At 31.7% G+C, this 12,149-nt stretch overlaps 1 protein-coding gene across 3 annotated transcripts in view; it reads right to left on the bottom strand.

The window, feature by feature from the left end:
- LOC108726649 (heterogeneous nuclear ribonucleoprotein C-like 2) overlaps window positions 1-12,149 on the bottom strand; it is a 118,422-nt gene that overhangs the window by 71,401 nt on the left and 34,872 nt on the right. Inside the window, exons 1-2 of one of the 3 annotated variants that reach the window (XM_018454335.1) lie at window positions 8,700-8,782; window positions 5,477-5,563 (exon numbers count right to left, since the gene is read on the bottom strand). The exons of 1 other annotated variant lie outside the window; for it this stretch is intronic. The gene's annotated coding sequence lies outside the window, so the exon portion shown is untranslated. Of the gene's footprint in view, window positions 1-5,476; window positions 5,564-8,699; window positions 8,783-12,149 lie in introns of those variants that run through there. One more of the 3 variants, XM_018454334.1, reaches the window with a different exon arrangement.

Genomic DNA, 12,149 nt, shown 5'->3' with positions numbered 1-12,149 from the left:
AGCATCTAAAATCTCTGAGATTTAATAATGCAATTTATGACACATAACAGTAACTTAAAAAACAAAACTATATATATATATACACACACATACGTATACCCATATCGTACTGTATACATATGTTAATATGTTGTAAGCATAATGTATAATATAAAAAAATTATTATCTGAAAATTTAAAACTTTAAGACTTTAACATTCTAAAAATGTAGCAATTTATAATAATTCTGTGCGAAATAAAATTCAATTTTAGGAGTAAAATCAAATATATATGAAATAAGATTAATATTTAAATACATTAATGTCTTCAAATTCTACAAATTTTATGAAATCTGTCTTGTGAAAAAATGTGAGAAGTCGAAGTTTAATTTTAACTTTTTCATTTAATTATTTATGTCTGAAATCGTTACATTCAAGTCTCTCAGAATCAAACAGTTCAAAGGTTTAATTTATTCAAAATCACAAACAGTTTATAAGCAAACTGAATAAATTTTAAACATTTTAAAAATACAAAATACTTTAGTCTATATTTAAAATTTGAAATAGAAGCACTCGAGATTACACCGATTAGATCATTTATTATGTCAAGCCCTTCGTCATTTTCTAAAGCTACCCTTGACTCAACGTCAAATTCCTCAAGCCCTTCATCTCTCCCTTAACAGTTCGCACCTCGACTCATCCCTTCAACCATGTCGGTTGCAAGACGCTACAGCTGCAGCTGCAGTTCTCGCGTGCATCCGCAAGAGAAGGTTGAGGAGGAGGATTACAGGGAGGATGGGTATATGGCGTGGGATGATTGTGGGGGCAAACGTAGGTGGGGGTGGATCGTACATACGCGGCCGGTGCATGCGGTAATGGCGGTGCATACGGTGTACCAGTCAAACGCATACCGTATTGATTTTAATATCTGTGTAGGAAGCAGAGGAAGAGGAGGTGAAGAGAATAGAAGAAGGGGGAGAGAGAAAGAGAGAGAGAGAGAAAAGAGGAGAGAACAGAAAGAAAGGAATGCAGTGGAAGAGGAAGCTTTTACACGTCATTTAGGCACCTGTGGCTGTGACTTCTGATGCGTCAGCATTTTATTCGCGTATTAAGGCGCATTGGCAAGTTTATTCAAGTCGATTTACTTTTATGCAGAATCACATGCATTATACACATTTCAACATCCTCTTCTTTACGTTCACTAAAACGTAATCTTATTTACAACATAAACTAACTTTTCAAATCAAGTTTCATAAAATAAAAGCAATAATTTTTTAGAAAGACATTGTATAAAGAAGTTTTTTTTAACATTGTCATTACTCCGCGAGATGAAATAGGTAAAATAACTATCCCTGAATATCGTCTAAAATTAATCTGCTGATTTGATTAAAAATTCGTTCACTCATGAAACTAATTTGAAACATGGGATTGGGTGGTAGGGTGAGATAGGTTTGTAAATGACGAACGCACTAATGGTAAGTGACAGTGGCTAATTAATTAGTATCGAATGTTCGACACAGCAAGAGCGATTAAACGCAACATCTGAAAATCCTAATCACTTACAAATTAATCCGGACAAACATATGCAGCGACAAATAACAGTAATAGAGATTATTAAGTATAGGGAGTTTTTGCAGTATCATGTATCCAAATAATGTGATTTTAGCGTGCACTATATCTGGATATACGGTATTGCAAAAACTTTTTATTTTTAATAAAAAAAGATGGTAAATCTCAAAATCGTTCAGATATTAAAACAGTGAAAAATTTCGCGTATATAATAAATGAATATGATTTAATAATTTGTAATTTCCTCTTATTACTTCAGTTATTAATAAAATAATCTAAATCTTTTGTATTAATCATACTGACTAAAAGTAATTATTATTTTTAAAAATTTTGTATTACTGCATTTAATTAATGGAAAATATACTAGTATTATATGTATATGCCATTATATAGCGCAATTATTTTGTTAGATTCTATTGAATAAAAAATAGAAATGAAAAATATATTGTAAATAATAATAGTGTAAATAATAATAATGTAAATAATATAAATATATAATAAGTAATAATAACAATAACAACAAAGCAATTAATATATGTAATTTTCTATTTACGGAATTATTATTAACACGGAAGTGCTCAACCTTAATCTATACGAATCGATATTAAATTTGATACATAATGCAGCTCAAAATAACGAGATAAAAAAAGAAACAATTCACTTGATATGCTACCGTTGCTCGTAACAATAACAAAACTAGTTATAAAGATCGAAGTATAAAAGGATTAAACTAGATACAGCCCGCATGGCTTTTGTTGGTGAATTAATCACAACTTAATTGAATCTAGAGAACACTATGTACCTACCAAGCAAACCAAACTGCCCTGTTTACTAAAAGCACTCATCTGGAATAATAATCTACAGCTTTATTACAATAAGATTATTTATTTAGGATCTATGGCGCGATAATTGTGGTAATATATAATTTTCCGATAATAAAGTTAATAATCATTACGACATTGTTAAAAGGTATTAACTGTTTATTCAATATTTAAAAATTATGAAAATTACCTGCACTACAACCAAATTTCCACGTTTACTAAAAACACTCACCTGGAATAATAATTTATGCGGCTTTATACAATGAGATTAGTTAGGATCAACAAGAGTAACTGTTGTAACAAATATATTTTCCAATAATCAAGCTGATATTTGTTACAAAATCATTAAAAGTAATAATTGTTTATTTAATACCTAAATATTGAAAAATTATGAATTCCTAATAGGTATTATTTAGAAGATTTAATACTATAATAATCTCATTCATTTTTTCTAAAGTTGAAAACAATTCATGTTAACTTTTTCAATATCAACGAGATGCAGATACAAACTGATACATTATGGAAAAAAATTCGTTTATTCCACAAAGATAAATTTTTATAAAGAATTTGTTAATCAATTAATTAATAATAACGAGCAATAATAAAAGTTTGAAGAGGAACTTGAATTTCGAATTTATGAATTAGATATAACGTAACTTATTACACATAAACTATAATTTTTGTTAAATTTCCACAGCTATGAGTAATAAACTACTACATGAGCGATTTGGGATTATACAAACGATTATATTGCTAGAATTAATTGAGATCTATTATTGAGGACAAGATTTGCGTCCGTTACATAACTTTGCCGTATTTAGCAGTTGACAGTGGGCAACTAAACGCATTGTTCTGCTCCGTAACTATAGGATATTGTACTTTAGGCGATTCCTGTATACCTATTACTCATCTGTCACGTACCGTACAAGATGCATTGACTTTCGGCTGTGCATAATAAAAAAAAGACAAAAATGAAAGAAACACAGGATATTTCAAAAGAATTGAATATCTCTTTTTTTGTTACAAATTCTTTGATATACCTGTAGATAGTGAAATCAATTTTTCATGAATGAAAATTCATAGATAAATCTGTAGTTTCAAATTACATAGAATTTAGTTTCTTGAAAAAGAGACTTTTGGCAAACAGTCTCTGGAAAGAAAATAAGTGACAAAATCAAACTATTTAATTAATGTCAAATAAATGTTATAATGTTTTAATATGATTTTTTAAAAAGTATTTTAGAAATCTAATTATAAAGAAGTAAAAGACTTAAAAATAAAAAGAAATAATATTTATTATTATTCATCTTTATCGATATTTTTACAAGCGGAAAATCGTCTTTAAATTCATGAAAAAGTGATTTGAAAAATATCCAATGGCTCTGAGACTCTTAGCCATTAAATTAAAACAAATTGTAATAAATGTGTAGAATAAATCAACGTGTACAAAAGAAATAATATAAAGTTTAGCAATTTATTCATTCGATTTTATCGTAATATTTACTTTATAAGTATTTACAAAATAAATATCTCTGTGATAAGTAAATGTAAATAAATATAAAATATATAAAATAAAACGTTTAATAATTCATTCAGTCCATTTATTTCAACAAATATTTCATATTTTAATATACGAGGCATTTAATGCATGCACGTCTCTGTTGTGTTGTACTATCCAACATTTTCATTTACTAAGTATACCCAACATTTCTCAAAATATCGCACATTGGCCTTTCTCTACAAGGCTTTCTCTCCTCCCCCGAGAATCCGTCGACGAGACATAGGCTGCTGGATAGGACAAGGGTTGGCAAGAATGAAGAGGGGTGGCAGGGGGTAGCAGATACGGACTTCCTTCTTTGTCGGCCAGGGAGTCGAATGGCGGACAGACGGACGGGTTAAATTTGCATGGACGCTTGTCTGCGTTTCCAATTTCACGCATGCACACATTCAGCAGCCCCGGGAACAGTTTGGGCAGTCGGCAAGGGAGGGAGGAAGGAGGAGTGGCTGATAATAAACGGCGTCGATCTCGGCATAAATCAAGGCCGCGAATCCCGGCGCGCATCTTCGCGAGCGAACGAAAAAAAAGGGGATTGGAGGATGTAGAGGGCGAGAGGAGTCGGTCCATCGACAACGGCCAAATTAATCCGATGAGCTTAAACAAGCGGAAACAATCCCCGCAAACCTTATCCTCCTGCGGCGAGAAATTCCCGCAACGGACCGCGCAGGATTCCTGTTGCATTTGCATGTGTTATTATTACTATCGTTTAATATACATGGCGTGACGAAATTATTTGATTTGGTGCAAATTTTGTCTTAACAAAGACAAGACGCGAATAACTTTCGGTAATTACATAAATTTGATATAATTAGATTCAATATAATAACATAAAATGTGGAAATTTGACATAATAAATTTCATTACAATAAATTTGATGAACAATTAGTCACGTTATTAATCAATTTCGATACTATGGAAACGGAAAACTCGAATCTGAATTTGAGTCAAAAGTCTCGTTGAATTATTTTATAAAACACCTTGCAAATTAATTTTTTATAAATCTGAAAGCTATTTAAGAATTGAGATATTTGGATTTGGAGAAACATATGAAATCCGTTTTATTTTAGATATACGTATCATATGTAAAATGTATTGAACTTCTGGCATCTCAGATTTTGCAAATCGTTCGGGGATTTAACGAACACCATAAATATAGAATTGATAACGATTTGCAATTCGCGGTGTAACTAGAACATACATGTGATTTTTTTGACATATCGATTGTTATAATCGGCTTAGTCGTTCAGTTGCTATGGTGAAACGTGCGGCGGACTTTATGCGAGTGTATGCATGCATTTATACACGAAAGCTTCAACGATCTTTCAAACTTTTTACATGAAACAGACTCGCAATATCTTTTAATACCTAACATTTTTCAAAATGTTCTACGTTAAATACGTTAAGTTAATTTAAAAATATTCACTGGTTATACACGTCTCATAAAATAAAACGTACAAATAATTCTCTTAGTATTCATATCTTGAAATTAATACATTTTTTTTCAATATTTATTTATTACATTTAATATTTTAATTAACGCGTAAGACTAACTTTAGCTTAGATGTCGAAAAGATCTCTCGGTGATCCATATAATGTATGTGGGATATGACTTCAAAAAACGAAAATCTTCCTTGGAAACTCCGAATACACAAACGCGACGCGATCCGACAATTCATACGCGTAAACGGCATAAATGCGAAATATCATGATTAATTACAGGGATGATTATTCCTCTGTCTGCAATCGTATTTTTACTCCCTCCATACGCATTCTAGACATTTTTTGTAGAGCCGAAGATGTTTTTTAGTATTTTAGACTTTCAAAACAATGTGGAAAAATTTAGAATTATTTTTCAACATCTTTGTTATTAAATATCAAACTTTTTCGATTATTTTAGGGGAGGGAACTGAACTCTACCCTCTTTTTTTTTATTTCCGAAAAATTTGAGAGTGAAATTTCGCTTGTGCCAAAAAAGATCCAAAAAAAAGACAGAGGGTTAAATGTTCGACATTCCCAACATATTTGGACACGTGATTTGTCGACAGATATAAAAGTTGCGGGAGGAACACGAAAATACACGGAAAGGATGTTATGCTGAAGCATCTAAAAAAATGTAGCTAAATATAGATCTGAAAATAATTTTGTTGGACCATCAAAATAATTATGCAGAACGCTCAAGTTGCACTGTTAAATTCATAAAGTCAAATTACAACTAATTTAAATTACTTGTAATCATTTCTATAGGTCGCCATATTCAATATCGTTAATTTAATTACACTTAAAAAAGTGATCTTACAGTTATAGTGAAAATTATCTAAGTATGAAAAATAGCTAAAATAGATAAATTTGTAGCAAGTACTACGATATTGGATATGTATTCTAATCATATAGGTGACAGAGATAGAATTTAGATTTGTGCCATAAATTCTATGCGTATAATACATAATTTTTTATCAGATACAAAAAACAGCTATAATTCTAGCTGGACCAGCAAAATAATTTTTCGCGCGTAAAATAATAACGTTAAACTAATTTAACTCAAGAAAATGTATTAAATTTGACTCAAATTTCGATTATTATTTACTACGTGCATACATTAATATGTACATTGTTTACTTTAAAACTAACCACTGAAATGGATTGATTTACATTTTGACACACATAAAAGTTAAAAATCTAACAAAATGTTATTTGACTCAAGAAATTGGGTTGCCATTGTTCCTTTGATATCTAACAGTGTGTTACTAGAAAACGTTTAGCATCAAAACTTTTTTCAGCATTACTCATCACGCTTGAGAATCCTCCGTAATTATTTTAACGGTCGAACAAAATTATTTTCGGATCTATATATACCTCTAAATTTTTAGATAGATACTTCAACAAAATTGTTCTTTCCGTAGGTATATGAAGTGACACTCGATTCCGCACTTCTGATACGATTTCTCGAGAAAGACAGAGTTCCATTCGAAATTCTCACAATCCACTTACGTCGCGTAAAAAACATAAGAAATGCGAAAATGCAGACACTTCAGCTACGTGCCAACGTTCGAACGACCCGGTGGCAAGTAAGACGGGAATTGTGTACGTGTCGCGTGAAGGTGAAGGTTAAACGTTCGCGCGCACAACGCCCGACGCGACGGACGCGACTGTTGGGTTATACATTGTATTGTAAGAGTATACAACGATCTGGTGACAAAACGATATGTGATACATGTGATAACATATAATTCGATACATCTCGCGTATCAAACTCGCGCGTTACTCGATTCTCGCGAAGTACAGTCTTCCCGCGAAGCGGAACGTGTTTGTGATGACTCTTAGCGTTTTTTCAGTGGCAGAACTGGTGCGCACTTAGTACACAATAAAGTCGTTATACATTACTCTAATCTGAATGTAAAAGTAAGATATCTCAATTGATGAAACATCCAATATATATTTAGCAAATAACAATAAAATGTATTGAGAATTATGTGGTTTTTAACTCGTTTCTATACTTTTATTAAACACACATCTTTACGTCAATTTATGTGCGGTTTTAAAATGCATTGAGAATGTGCACTAGTTCTGCGAATGAAAAACGCTGTGAGATTCTAAGCAGAACAAAAAGTCATCATGATAACATGAAAATGATTGTGTTCAGCAGAAAAAGCAGCTTTGCAACTTGTTGTAAAATTCTTTAATATAATTTATTTATACCATGATGTAAAAAAGAAAGGTAATATTCCCATGAATGCACAGTAAGAGAGTAAATTTAGGGATGTCTTTGCTACCCCAAACTTGTAGCAATTTTCTTTTTACATCATGATTTATATATTTATTAGATCCAGTGAGAAACTAAGGGCAAGATCAAGCATATTAATCTTTAAATAAATATAAATAACAACTCCATGCATAGATTCTTAAAAATCTTGGTCTGGAAGAACAAGATTTTAAAAAAATAAAAAGTATAAAATAAGAAAGTATGAAATAAAAATAATTTATACTAAGAAAATAAGAAAATAAAAGATATTACCCAGAGGTCTTGAAGTTCATTATATATTTTTTTTACATTCTCTTCTACTTTATATAAGGATATAAAAAATGTAAATTTTTAACTCTATATATACTAAAAATATAATATAGCAAAAATATAAAAAAATATAACTGTAAAGATAAAATTTATTGATGTTCTGCATCCTCTTATTTATTGAAAGATTAAAGAATTTTACAACAGTTGTGCAAGTTGCAAAGCTGTTTTTTCTGCTGAATATAGTCTCTAAAATGATTATTATAAAAGCATGTTATTGTCTTAATTCGTATATGCCACAGCAGTGTCATAGTGAGAGATTTTTATCACAGATTCATAATCATATCATAGCGATATCACCTGTGACATTCATACCTGTGACTTTCGCCATGATTTTGCTATGATGTGATATTACACCTATAAAAAGCGAACATTCGCACGTCACCATGATGTTCTTGTAATATTATTTTTTGCTATGAGAGACGAATTTATTTGTCGTTGAGATTTTAGTGCATAAAAGTGCATGAAGGTACGTATAAATACAATTCAGAAAATGAAAATTCACGTTACATATGTAATCACCGAACAAAAAAATAAATTTTATAAGAGCTAAATATTTAGTTTAACAAAAAGTATATAGAAAATTTTGCACAGATTAAGCTGTACCTAATATGTAAATGAAATCGTGCACTATATGTACTATTAATTTTGACGTAAAATGCTAAAAAAATTGGATATACCATTGAGGTATTTTACTAATTTAGCGACTTTAGATGAGAAGGTGTGAGAAAAGGCGTAAGAAGGCATTTGTGTCCCCGTGTGTACTTGCCGCCGAATCGTTTTTAAAATGTTTCGATATCCACCGTTTGACCTTTATTTGACGTTAGATTAAACTCATTTTACATAGATTCTATGTCGTAAAACGCAGAACACGAGTCGCAAGTCGCAATATTCTGATCATAGTAAGCTACAAAACGCAAAACGTAGGACGCATCGAAGTTGGGTGAACTTCAATTTTTGTGTCGACACGTCAATCAAGACATATGATCGCGGGAACGGTCAATTGTTTTCATGCGATGTCAGATTGAATGCAATGATAGATTGCTCGTTGCGAATCTAATATCGCGATGGAGTAATCACTTAACGTAATCAGAGTCTCCGAAATCGTTATAAAATTCGTATGAAATCCTTGTGTATAATCCAATAATTAAGGTAAATGTCCCAGTGTCCGGACACTTAGACAAAATTTATTACTATTAATTTCAAATGCTTTTTTTTATTACAATATTATAATTTAATTGCATTTAAAGATTACAACTAAATTATAATATTACGTTTTAAAAAGCGTATTTGAGACTAATATTAACTTAAATAAATAAAGTGTTATGTAAATGGACATAGGTTATGTCCGGACATAGGTACATGTCCAGTCACTGCACAGAGAGAAAAATGTTTGGTATTTGTAACTATAATTATATATTACTATAATTATAGTTACAAATATCAAACATTTTTCTCTCTGTGTGGAATCGGACAGTTACACAAAATTTTATTTATTTATATTAATATTAATCTCAAATGATTTTTTTACCTTAAAGATCAATTTGAATTAGTTGTCTTTTGTCATTAAACATCTATTTATATTATTATTTTCCGTCAGCATATTAATTTTCCAATTTTGTGGTCGGACACTGGCACAATTACGTCTCAGTGTCCGACCGACTTGGACCCAGTTCCACAACTCACAGTTAACTCTTAACTCGAGATTCAACTTCTTTTATCTCTTTCCAATTCTAGAATTCTCGGTTAAGTTAATCGTGAGTTGTGGAACTGGGCCTTGTCCGGCTACTGATACAAGCAGACTTGAGTTTTCAAATGAATACAAATATTTATATTAAAAACCTTTTGATATTATAAATTGTATTATTTATGAGAACCTAATATTTAAACGTCCGACTACTGGGACGTTTACCTTACATATGCAACCACGAGAAATCATTGTGTAATATTAAATAAAATCGTTTATTTTACAAAATGCTTTCATATATAGTGAAGAAAATTATTTGTAATGAGACGAAATTGCATGAAATCAAATGAAATCATGTAATCTGTGGGACAATATTTCAGCTAGTGGTTACCCCCTCGTAACATCGTTTTTCCTTGGTTGCACTAATGCACACTGAGTGCATATTAAAGCCATTGTACACTTATATAATCTGAGTGTAAAAGCGAAATGCAAATATTTCGTATTATGAAATACATATTTTATTTAACAATACAATAAAATGTATTGAAAATTTTACGGTTTAATCTGGTTTATACTTATATTAAACATACATCTTTATGTCAATTTGTGTACGACGGCTTTAACATGCACTCAGTGTGTACTAGTGCAGCCAAAAGAAAGCACTATATGTAGGCTGCTTTCCTTTTAAGAGACATAGTCGACACAAGTCGACACAAGTGTCATTCTATCTTTGTCACTCTCTGAACATCAAGAAGGATAGAACGATGCTTGTGTTGATTTATGTAGATTTGCGTCATCAAATGGAAAGCAGTGATAGACTACATAGACGCAAATATTTTACAGTCTACGACTTACGTTCTGCGTCCTGCACTTTGCGTTCAGCGTTCTTGTGTCCTATGTAGAATGAGCTTTATACTACATTTCAACGTATTGTCGTTGTCGTTTGTATTAACACGTAACTCACATACCCAATACACAACTTTTACACGCACAAAAGAACAATGATGAACATCTTTATGTAGCGACGACGCGACGCAAGTAATTGAAGTGACGCAATAACTGAAGACTGACGCGGTCGGTTACGGCGACAACTTCACGCAGTTTGAATCTGCAACGGCGCGGCGCATTCGACAGCTCGACGCGACGCGACGCGACGCGACGCGACGTTCCGAATTTTCGATCGCAATTAATTCTGCCCCAGAATTTCATTAATTAACTCGCTCGTCTGATCCATTTAGCACTTTCAATATTAATAAGCACACACATCACCTTTGATTTGGAAAAAAAATCCTGTGAAAGTAATAAACTGCGACAGGAAGAGCCAGACAATGCTTATTACACCTCCACGTATATTTACGCTGCAGCGAATTACGCAATGCAAATTATTACTATTGACACAAAAGCAAAATTAATTCAAACCATTGGCATCACTATCGCTGCGGATATTTCAACCGTTGAATTGCCGAATTATTTCGAGCGTTGAATTACCGAATACTGATTTTAGTTCAAACGATGCAAAAATTATTTATGCGATGTGTTATTTGAAATGTACTCTGAAGAGCGAAAATTTTTCTGGGAAACTATCACTATATCTGCTACGTGATTCGACAATTTGCACGCGCAAACGGGAAATGTTGCATAATTACGACCAGGCATAGGATGAGTGCATTCCGTTTCATGCATGATACACATGACGTATCATTTTATCCTTCCTTAATATTCGATGAACAACAAAGATAAAATGATACATCATGCGCATCATGCGTGAAACGGAACGCATTCATAATTACACATTCGGCATTCTCGACAAGCTCGCATGCACAACAATTTGTCTCCGACAAGTAAAAACAGCAAGACGAATATAAAAGTATAACAGACAACTCGAACAACACTTCCGATATACATTCGATATTTCTAGTTTAAAATCCGCGCACACGATTCCTTAAGGCCATGGTACATAGAAAATTGTGAACGAATCGGCCAATCACAGTCGAGAAAGTGAGACAATAACACGTAAGCAATGGAAAATAAAAAATATTGAACACAAATGAGCGAAGAAGGTCATATTCGGTCAAAGCGAATTTTAATGCTTAATAATATCATGAAATTAATATTAGAAAAATATTATATTTTTGTAAGAGAGTGTGTGTTCTTACAATTTCCACTTTAAGCAAACAAACTATTTACAGTGTTTGAAAGATGCTTATTAACATTAGTATTATTAAATTATAATACTTGTCAATTTAATTTTTGATATTATACGTACTCCACCTTCAATTTAGAACTGTGTTTCAAAATTGACAAATAATTGACGCGCAATTTGCTTAAACTAAAAATTGTAAAATTTACACAAAAATATTATTAGGCATCAAAACCTGTTTTAATCGAATATGGTCGTCTTCGCTTATTTCTGTTAAACATTTCTTGGCAAAAATATTGATTTGCTATCTGCTTACATCTTACTGCTTATG

Source organism: Mycetomoellerius zeteki, unplaced genomic scaffold (assembly GCF_001594055.1).
Source record: "Mycetomoellerius zeteki isolate Tzet28-1 unplaced genomic scaffold, Tzet1.0 scaffold433, whole genome shotgun sequence".
Taxonomy (NCBI): domain Eukaryota; kingdom Metazoa; phylum Arthropoda; class Insecta; order Hymenoptera; family Formicidae; genus Mycetomoellerius; species Mycetomoellerius zeteki.
Note: the sequence above shows the minus strand (reverse complement) of the source record. Positions and strands in the feature narration are given on the sequence as shown.